Source organism: Nelumbo lutea, chromosome 6 (genome assembly GCF_056320005.1).
Source record: "Nelumbo lutea isolate HS-2025 chromosome 6, American lotus-T2T, whole genome shotgun sequence".
NCBI lineage: Eukaryota > Viridiplantae > Streptophyta > Magnoliopsida > Proteales > Nelumbonaceae > Nelumbo > Nelumbo lutea.
In genome coordinates this window covers 12,504,934-12,516,315 of record NC_142689.1, presented here as the reverse complement: position 1 = coordinate 12,516,315, position 11,382 = coordinate 12,504,934, and the positions used below count along the sequence as shown (strand labels likewise).

Genomic DNA, 11,382 nt, shown 5'->3' with positions numbered 1-11,382 from the left:
AACCATGGGTTGAAATTTCATAACATGCCAGCTCGTATCAACTGATGGGATGTATTTCGTCGAGGGCCAAAATACATGGAAAGTATAGAATCTATATGTTTTGTCGAAGGACAAAAAAGCCAAGCTTTCCACAGTGGCATTTCATTTGTTTTTGCTGTTCTGTTACAGATGTAGACTATATGAAGAAGGGAAAAGAGAGGGGTATTACAATGGTTTCCAATATCTTTCCTTCATGACTAAAAAGAATAAAGATAAAAGGGAATGCTAGTCCTACCAATACGCCGATACCTAAGTTAGATACCCGTAGTTTACTTAAGAATATCTCATAATACATGTCTGTTAAATCTTTTGAATGTGCAACTAGATACCCGTAGTTTACTTAAAAGAGATATCATCACCTTTAATATAAGGAGAATTATTCTCCTAGATGGATCATTGAAGAATTTCACAAGTTTCGTTTAGAACTAAGGTCCTTTTTTGGATGAAACTTGCTATTTTTATCACATTCTAGAGTAGCTTGACCACTTCAAATCATCCATTAGACTATTTAATGATATTGGTTACCTGTTCACTTTCATGAAAAAGTAATACATGATACAGTACAAAACATTAATCAATGCAAAGAATAAAGAGATTGATATAACAAGGGCGGAGACAATAATTTCTTTTATGAGGGGTCAAAACCTAAAGTGGGATGGGGGAGGGGAAAATATACATGGTAGAATGTAATATATAACCGGAGATTTCTAGTTAGGATCCAATAATAATGGTGACATGTGAACCCTCCTCAATGCCTTTGTTCGCCAAGAAGTCCATGCATCAGTTACACTCCCTCAATATGTTGAGAAAATGAGATCTCAATGCTGTTGAGGAAGTAATGGATTTTCTTCATTGTGTAAAGACTGAACAAGGGTGAGGGTGAGTGCCTTTTATAATATTGATTAGACCTTCATTGCCACTTTTCACTAGGGATGGATCGGATTTGAATCAGGGTATATCAAAATCCGATTCGATACTATTAATTGTATATCTAATCTGATCTGAAGATTTAATCGGATCTGATAAACATGGATCTGAATTAGAATCCCATCAGAAAGTTGGATATTTGGATCTTATCTGATCAAATTTGTTTTTTTTTAATTAAATTATTAAAAGAAAAATAAAATATACTGGTTTGAATAAAGAAAAACAAAAAATACATGTATTTTTTAATTATTTTTGTCATATATACATGTTTGTTATAAAAAATAAATAATATCAAATGTACAAAATTACAATATAAATAATATATCTATAAATAAATAACACACATACATATATATTTATATAAATAAATATATAGAATATATCAGATTGGATAGGGGTGATTCAAATCCAATCCAGTTTTCTAATCAGATCCAATCCAACGATTCAAACTGGGGTTATTTGAATTCGACCAAATATAATCAGATCTCGGATCATGATTCGATCCATTTGCACCCTAACTTTTCACCTCAAGGGCATGGATTCCATGATCAAAAAACATAACTAAACACCACCAAGGAGAGACAAGAACTGAGCATGGATTGAAGTAATAGAACCATAGAAAAAAGGGGGGGGGGGGGAAGCCAAGAAGAAAACATCAGTTGTATTTCTAACAATCCCACTTATATCTTCTAGGAGATCCACCTTCCACCTAACTCTTCTAGGTGGAATTTGGGAGTGCTTATTGATTGAGTGTTTTATTTTAATAAGTGCTCATGAATATTTGGTGAAAAATCACTTATTTCAAACAGGTGTAGTTTTGGTATTGTCATAATGATGTGGCAGGCTAAGATAGGTCAAAAAGGAAATAAACACAATAAGTCCAAAATTATGAGCTTCCCAAATAAACATTTATTCTCAGAATTAAGCAGTTATTTGAGTTTACTTCCCAAATATAAAATAAGTGCTTATTCAAATAAACGATTATTTTTAAGTATCCTAAACTTGACCTTATTTAGAACTTGAAGAACAAGAAAATTGGAACCACTGCGATTTTTAAATTCATTAATTGAACTGTATCCACCATGCCACCTCCTTACGTCGTTTATCAAAACCTGAGAAGAGGACCCCGAAGCCTTCAAATGCATCTCTGTTTCCACAACACGCAAAGAACGATAGATGGGGTTATACTGAGTAGTTAATGATCATTTAACACAATCAATTACATGTTGGGTTGGAGCAAGAGTAATGTTAAAAAATACCTTCAAACCTTGCATAACACTGACAATAAATAAATTATTGAACGATTCAACTCTATAGTTGCTACAACAACTACACTTTAGTGCAATAGAGATACCCATTTGCATTATAAAATCATCTGTTGGAAGCATTCAATGCATAAATCTCCATATGAACATGGGAAATTCTAGTATCTAGGATTTTTTTTTTTTCATACAAACTTGGTCCAATTAGTAATCTCTGTTTCTCCCCAGATCCAGATCCCAGGCATAGGTTATAGAAAATTGCCATTAGAATTGAGGTTCCAAATCAAAGAACCAGTCGAATCATCAATAAGACCTTCATGGTCAAGACTCAAGAACATGACTGAGTTTGAACAAGTCTACTACTTCATAGATAAGCAGGTTGGATCCTATCCGGTTGTCATATCAAAAGGAGAGCTCACCTCTCCCAACCATCCATTGACAATGAATTAATGCCAAGTATTCCATACCAATCATCTCTCCCAAAGTCTATTCCAAGTTTTTTACAAGGTAAGAAGAGACAAAGGGGGGGTACTTTTAACATAATTGAAAAGCATAAACTAGGCCCAAATAGAATTTTGCGGAAGCCCGAACCAAGATTTAAGACAAAAAAAAAAAGCATTTAAAATATCAAAAAGAGACCTTATACCAACCCCACCATGCAAACCTTACAACAACCAACCCACCTCAGCCTAGCTTCAAAATCCGAGAAACCCCAAACAAAATTAGCAATATTTTCTAGTTGATGGTCCTATTGAAAGTTGTAGGTTTTCTTTTTTTTTAGAAGTTCAGTTTGGAAGGAGTACAAATACAAATATCTATAGTGCAAAACCTTACATTTTGTATGCAATTATACTGTACATATATATTTATATTTATACTCTTTCTAAATTGAGCATTAATTCCTTAAAATGCAAATTTTCACAAAAGATTGTTTTTTTCTGCATGGTAATGGTTGTTTAGACGAAACTTGTACCATAACTAGAGAATGATATGGAAAAAGAAGGTGCTTGATCCCTTTTAGGCTATCACTAACAAGTTTATCTATTAGGGACTTAGGGGGTGTCAATTGACCGGCTTTGGATTGGACTCCAAAATCAATTTGGACGGATTGGATTGACTAATAAGACATATAGAAATGGACCAGTCCAAACCTAAGGGTCCAAAGTATTTATTGGATTGGATCGGACCTAATCCATCCATAATGAATTTATATTGGATTCGGTTGGATTGAGACAATATCTAGTCCACTGGTGGAAGATAAGAATATAGGTGTCAATTGGTAAGGTTAGGGTTAAAACCAATATAAATTAAAATAAATTTGAAAAGATTGGATGGTCTAAACATTGAATTGGACCGATCTTAAATATTCATTGGATTGGATTAGACCTGGTCCATTTGTAATGGATTCACATTGGACTGGATCGGATTGGATCAAATTCAATCCAATTGACATACCTAGGTGGGGACAGTGCATGGGGCACATAAGGCCTGGTGGACATACTGCAATACTGCAGGAGAGCTAACAATTTTGCAAAGTTGGTCCTACATCTTCTGTAATTTGAGAGTAATGCTGATTACCCATCTCAACTACTAGATCATTGGCAAGGCCACTCAATCAGGTATGTATTGCATCGGTATTGAGACTTTTGGATACGATAAATAAATACTAAGAGTTTGGGCATTTTGGTGGTTTCAAATGTTGACGCCCATCCTTTAGTTGCTCATCTGTAAATTATCGTGCCGACTAAGTAAAAATAAAAAGTATTGCTTGTTCACGAAATTCTTGAGTAAAATAAGCAATGGATAGAATGGATAGAGAACATAGTGAGCTAGAAATTGCTCCAGAAATGGCATCTAATACCTATAACCAAATTTGGATATGGTTACATATTTGTTCGGTAAACAAAGATGGTTGCATTTATGTATATAAGCTATTCCTTTTCATACTAGGATTCATATTTGCAAATCAAAGGAGATCAATAAGGACTAGAGCGCTAAGCAGCAAAATGAAAGAGGAACCATACTTATGGTCAGATAAAGCAAACGACATCACATTATGAGTTTGTTAAAAACATTTAGCAGATTTACAAACTAAAAGATAAAACTCCTAGAAGGGTAATTGGAGATCCAATGCATAATTGGTTCATATTTCAATAACATATTCTTGATATTTATTTGAAGAGATCTACGCTGCCAGAAAAAAGACTTGATACGCTTTGACGAATCAAAACCCTCATGTGAATTTTGATATATATACCACTTGATTGGTTGCCAATTTTATTATACCTGTTGTTTGGTTAAGAATTCTTGTCTTTTCGGTATCATAGTCCATAGCTTTGGTTACTTAATGACACAAGGCCAAAGCTAGGCCTGGGGTCTGGGCCAGGCCAAGTCAGGCCCTGGCCCAAGCTATATAGGTGCTAACTGTTAAACCCAGCCATGATCACCCCTAAATCAATTGGGGTGTTCTTTTTTCGGATTTTGTGAGGGGGGAAGTTGGTCAATGGGATTTTGGTTCCCATTCCCATTGACCAAGAATCCCATATTCTTTTTTCAGATTTATGTGGGAGCCACGGAAAGTTTATTTTTCTGGGTATCCTAGGTGGGTAAATAACTTTTCCACATAGGGGGGAAGTTGCCACTACTTGAATGGGACAAAAATGCCCTTTTTAATAATGGATTTTTATGGTTAAAATGGTCATTGCCTTATTTACATGAGAAATAAAAGAATATGGGTAAGTAACTTACCGAAAAGCAAACAAGGCCTAATTTTTACTTTTCACCCTGCCTTTTTTTTTCATATGCGGATCTTGTAATTGTTGGGGCTGCATTTGGTCAGGTTGGGAATCCAGATCATTAGGGTCAGAACAAACCTACTCAGTGCTCGGTGCCACCACTACCACAACTACTCCCAGCACTGGAACAAACACCGTCTTGCAGATGGTTCTCTATGGGGATCTGAGATGTTATGGATTCAAGACCATCAGAGCAGCACCTTGCCTACTGAAAGAGAGAGAAGAATTGAAATGAAGAGTAATTACTGGTATAAACATGACTGCAATTTAAAAATTCAACAACTAGAGGATTAACAATGCAATTTAAGGTAATTCAATAGAAACCAGCTGCAATCAAACCAAGCCATGAGCATTTTGCGTGGTTCAGAATTAGAAGATCCTAGAAGACATATTGCCGTGCTTGTACAATTGCCCATGCACTAGCACATGACCTGCAAATCTGCAACCTGAGTTCTAGAGAATTATCTTGCTGTTAATTATATGACAATAATTCAGGCATTCATAGAGAACTTCAGAATAGACTTCTATTTTAGTGTTCGATCACCGCATAAATATAAGGATAATATGCTTTACTTTGCAAGGATGTAATTGATTTCCTGGTTTTGAGATGACTTTGTATTTTATACGTTCATATTTCTCTTTCCCCATAACTCTAGATTTTAACATCCTCCTACATAAAAGTAGAATTCCTTCACTCTGGCCTTTATGATCCATTTAACAAACTGTACAATACATGGCAACACAGTACACCAAAATTCTTCCTAACGAGTCTCCCATCCAATAGCATAAGCTTGATTACCACATTGCAGCTTATGAGTCTTTAATCTGCAACTTCTGGACAGCTTAGCTCTATTCTATCCCTTAAATCACAATTTATTTAAGACCTGGACACCTATCTGTCTGGATGGAATATCACACCCCATGGAAACTGAACTTTTTTCCAGCCCCATCCCCCACCCAAAAAGGGAAAAAAAATCATGACTGCAACAACAACATAACGGTTAAATTGCATCAGTAGAACACACAGACAACAAAAAGCTGATACAAACATAAATGGATAGTGTTTTTTATCATTTGTTTTCGTCTCAACCTCTACCTGTGCCACTCTTCTTCTAGTCATATTCAGTGCCTTGCTTACAATCTATCTCTATTAATCAAAGTATGGTGATTGGAATTTGGGATTGTTGCTATGTTTCTCATTTCTGTGCCTATCAGATTCAAAACACAAGCAGATGAAGAAACAATAACTAAAAGAGGACATTAGTGTATATTATCTACACCATTACTATCTTTTCCCTGCCAAAGTGGTTAATCCCATTTTATAAATCGATCTTGTTGAGATGCACGTGTGAGTGTATGGAATGTAGAGTCCCACATTGGAGAGAAATGAGAGATGACACAACCTAATTGCTTAAGCTTTTGGGTTAAAGGTAGTGTCCAGCTCTTGTGTGTAAGTCTTACACGCATGTATGAGCTCCTTGGTTTTGGTGATTCGCCTCAATGCACAACAGATCCAACTTTGGTATGAAAAATGTAAGAGGTCAATGACATCAAGTTTGAGAGTCATTTGTATTCGGACTCATTGTAATTAAAAAACTTGATCTTGAGCAACTCCATATCAAAATTCAGTATATATTTCTCAAAGCGACAGAGGTTCTCAAAAGCCTATCTTAAGAAAAGCACAGTTCAAGTTTGGAAGGTTAAGATAACAATGGTGTTAAAGGAAGCTTCATTTAAATGCTCACAATTTCAATACAGAACTAGGTTACTGGTTTTAAAGGTTTGTGTTCCTAGAACTTGGAAGAGCTTCATGAAGTTAAAACCCTCTCCAAGAGAAAAACCAAAATAGTTCAAAATGGAAGAATATGAACTCAACATAACAAACTGGTAGCAAATGATTACAAACACCGAGTATAGATCATTTTATTTAGAAATATTGAAAAATCTCAACAGGAAATCCTGTACTGGGCCCAGAAACCTTCCCCATAAAGGGTAACCTAGACCTCATTAACCATAATAACAATTTTTTTTTACCAGTAATAAGAAAAAGGAGTATTGAGAAACTATGTTGAGGATGAAGATTCCCCAGTCAGCCTAAAGTATGTGTACTTTTATTTCTTATAAAATAATGTCCAAGGAAACAATAATCCCCTTTCATCATTAATATCCCTTGTTCCAACACCTAACTATATTTTGACAGTTGGGAGATTTCAACCCATGCAGCTTGGTCGAAAGCAGAGATATTTCATCATCAGCCCATTTATTCTTTAAGTAAAAACATAACTAAAATACAAATTATATTTCAATTTGCTTCCAATGATAAGGACTTGGTTCTCAAAACTATCTCACTTGGGGCCAGTCCAACATTTTAAACAGCTTTAGAGTGGGCACACATGAGAACCCTCTAAAGACCACTCTCACATTTCAAACATCTCTCACAAACAGCCCCTTATCATTCCCATAAGTTATCCCCCCTCTCTTGTCACTCTCTCCCTTTAATTTTGCTAATCCACTCACACTTTCTCTTATATTGTTAATAAGATATTCTTATGCCTATGGAAGATATATGCTATCCAATAAAATAAATTACTGATAAGTTAAATAAATCATTTAAAATAAGTAAACAGCTATAAATGTATAGTAATTCCATTAATTTTCTTAACCCAGACACGTGTGTACACTCTAGCATGGTTCTATACCCTGGAGCTTTTCAGATTGGATGTTCCACCATTTCTCATCCCACTCCAGTCCATGTTTCTGAGCACTTAGGTAGGGAACATATGTACATGCAATTTCATAAGCAATTTGGTCAGTGGCCTTGAATCCACCATCCACATCAATCTGAAGGTTAACTACACCTGAATACACACATACATCACTGCAGTTATACTTGTTTATTGACATAGACAATGTACAAAAAAGTTCTTTAGGTCATGGTGTCTCCAAAGAATTTCATATGCAAGTAATGTTAAATGCAATTTTTGACGGTTCTAAATATGGATTCACAGTATATATCATTCAATCACTGTTCAAATAAGAACACGGATAGTAGTAAGAAATGATTTAACCATTAACAATTTAACAGTGGATATGGCTTTAAATAGAATGGATTGGCGAAACAGGATTCATGTAGCCGACCCCATATAGTTGGCATAAGGCATGGATGACGACAATGATGTAACATATTCATATCCTGTGAGGAAAAGCTCAACTACATGTTCACAGCCAGTTTACACAGAATGTAACAAACAGTATGACACTTGGGAAACTAATTTTGGTTGATGAGACAGATCTCATATCATTATGGAACCTATGGCATAAAACCTGCTTGGACAGACCTTTTCATTTTTCTTTTTTCTATTTTTTAGAGGAATTCAGCTCAGAACATGGATTAAGTGTACCAAGTTTAACCATGGACCATGGATATGACAAACAGGTACAAAAACTATGCAAGAGGTATGGTAATTCAGTTATTTGACAGATGGAAGGTGAAAAATCCATAGAACAGCTTCTCTGTCTATAAAGTGCAAGGATGCAAAAGCAGTAACTCACAATTTTTTTCAACTTTAGAATAGAACAACTATAAGCTCTCAACTATATCAAGAAACAAAGATAAATTACTCCTCTTCAACTTATGTGATCCATTAATAGGATGGATGCTCCCTGGGGAAAAGAAATTTCCCTTTACATATTTGAGTAATTTTCCAGTTGTACATGTTAACATCAATTTTCCCCGTGGAGGATCCATCCTATTAATGGATAACGTAAGCTGAAGATTAAACAAGAAAAGTTAAGTTCCATATTTCACCTTAGGACCCAAAAAAACAACTTTAGTGATCCATATTGAAATATGCCCAGTACACTACATAAACTGATAGGGTTCCACCTTTTTAATGTAAGATATTAAAATTCTGTAGGAACTAGAACACCGTTAAGATATACATTTAGTATAATTGACACTAAAATTCCTATTGTAGACTGAAGTACAGGTATACAAATTAATATATTTGGTAATCAATGTCTTAGTATGTTTGGTAAGTAATCATGGCTCCAATTTGAAATCCAAATCATGTGAACACATTATAAGTACTTTGAATTGAAGAATTTTGGGGAAATCAATCCTGAGGATGCCCCAATTACTGTTAAGAGTAGAAAACCAGCAAGAATTGGTAGCACACATGAGATGTGATTTATCCTTCGTAAATTAAAGTCTTTCTTTTACAGAAATCCTTATCCCAGTCTAAATTTGGGAGTAGCATTCTTTCCTTTACAGCATTTCTTGCCATTTAATGACAACATTTAAATTAAGTTTCCAGACAACAGTGGTAATGAAAAACACCTGGCACAACCTTGGATAGTACAGGGAAAAATGAAAAAGAATACTTCAAATTTCTTCTCTTTTCCTTTTGGGTCGTAGGAAACTACTATTACAGCTTCAACAAACAACTAGAACTTGATGACTAGTGAACAGATTCCACGGAACCCTGAAAAGTTAACTATTAACAGCTCAATAATACATGGCCACAGGAGGAACCTTGAATTTGTCAGAAAGGAACGGTATTACCCGTGGTCTCTCAATCAAATCATTGTAAAAGGCATACTCTGCTTCATAATCATGCAAATGAAGCTCTGCCTTCTGATTGGTATGATAATGATGCTTTGCTTGAACTGATTTTCCAAAACCAAACATACTAACTTTGTCGCAAATTCCCAGTGCTAGCATGACAGCTTGCATACCAGAAGAATAATGGAACAAGCTACCATCATGGGCAGGTGCCCATTCTTCAGGGGATTTCCCTGTCTCGTCTAGGAAGCTTTTCATGGAATAGTACTTGACAATACGAGCACACAAGACATCGAACCGGAGATCTGTAACTAGCAATGGAGCTTTATGAGATGAATTGCAGAGAGTGTAATCCAAGAAATGCACAGGTTGGCAAATGTACATAATGATTGGGACCTTTTCGCCATAAGGGTGGCAGAAGCAGCCATTTCTCCGGGCACAGAGATGCAAGATATTACTATTCACGAATGAGATACTGGTTTTTGACCCTACATTGCGTAGAAACCCCTTGATCCTGGCATTGTTCAGTCGGATGACAAACTCGTGGCTGTCAATGAACTCTCCATACTCTGCCTTGAGCAAAATCCCACTGTTCCCGACAACTGCACAAGAAGCATAGGGACGGTCGGAATCAGCGAGCCCATAGTGCCTATCGACTGGCCTTTTTACCTGTTTGATCAACTCCGACATGATCTCGGGTTGATACCACTTATTCCTGAACCAATCACGGAGGACTTTCCGGAATTCCGACCAGAGCCTGTAGTACCTGGGAGAGCGCAATTGGGCTGGTATTCTGCTACTAGAGGGTCTGCTTCGAATGTAGAATTGATGCGAACGCTGCCACGATGAGATTGAACGGCCCCTTGCTGCGCTACCAAAGTTCCCTTCAAGCAGCTGCTCAACCTCTTGCTTGACATGCGCCTCTCCCATATCAATGGCCGCGTTCTTAAGCAATGTCGAGTTAAAAACCGGCAATGCTGGTTTCATCGACACACCATTTTCCAGCTGAAAAGCACCGAAACTCCGGCGAACTGCGGTCCTGCAGCTCAATATAGTGACAATCACGACAAGGACAAGGAGACTGAACAGTGGACGAAGAGACCTCTTCATCGAAGCGGGGAAATCCGGAGACCGCTCCAACACAGTCGCTAAATTTGGTGCAACAAAGCAACAGAACTTAACCAGATGCCTGGAATCTGAGACATCGCCATTTTTCACAAACGCTCTCATGGAAGAGGGAAGCCCTTCGCCCCATTCCAAACACGTAAATGACCAAAAACCCTTTCGATTATAGTATATAAATTTCGTCGAGCCCTGATTCGAAGAACAAACCACAGATCTTGAAGCGGGAAAGCCATTTCTCCATAACTCAAACGAAATCGTAGAAATAGAATACAGGGAATTCTAATTGGAGAATTAAGTAGACCTCACAAAGTGAACAAAAAATGGAAAATAATCGAGCTTAAGCCTTAGGATGGAGTAGAAAATATGGAAGCTGAAGGAACGGGATTGGAAGAGAACAAAGGAATGATCAGCTCTCTCTCAGGACGATTTCAACTCGTTTCTTACTCGGAAGAGAATGGAGCTGTCATTGTGAGCAGATCCTAAACCCTAAAAACCCGCAAAAGCGCCTTGACTGGAAGCTGCAGCTGGTTCTGTTAGGTTTGTTAGCTTCGCCCAAGAGCTGTGGCTGTGTTGTTCCAGAGAAACGTGAAAACCGTTACAGGCTTTTGATCATCTTTAGAAATTTAACGTGGTTTGTAGTCTAGGCTTTTATGCTGCTTTTACCTATTTA

General features: G+C 36.7%; 1 pseudogene across 1 annotated transcript; it reads right to left on the bottom strand.

The window, feature by feature from the left end:
* Positions 1 to 9,189: 9,189 nt before the first annotated feature.
* Positions 9,190 to 11,349, bottom strand: LOC148847383 (beta-1,6-galactosyltransferase GALT29A pseudogene; annotated as a pseudogene). Its single transcript, XR_016100247.1, has one exon. The product of XR_016100247.1 is annotated as a beta-1,6-galactosyltransferase GALT29A pseudogene (transcript).
* Between the last annotated feature and the right edge of the window lie 33 nt (positions 11,350 to 11,382).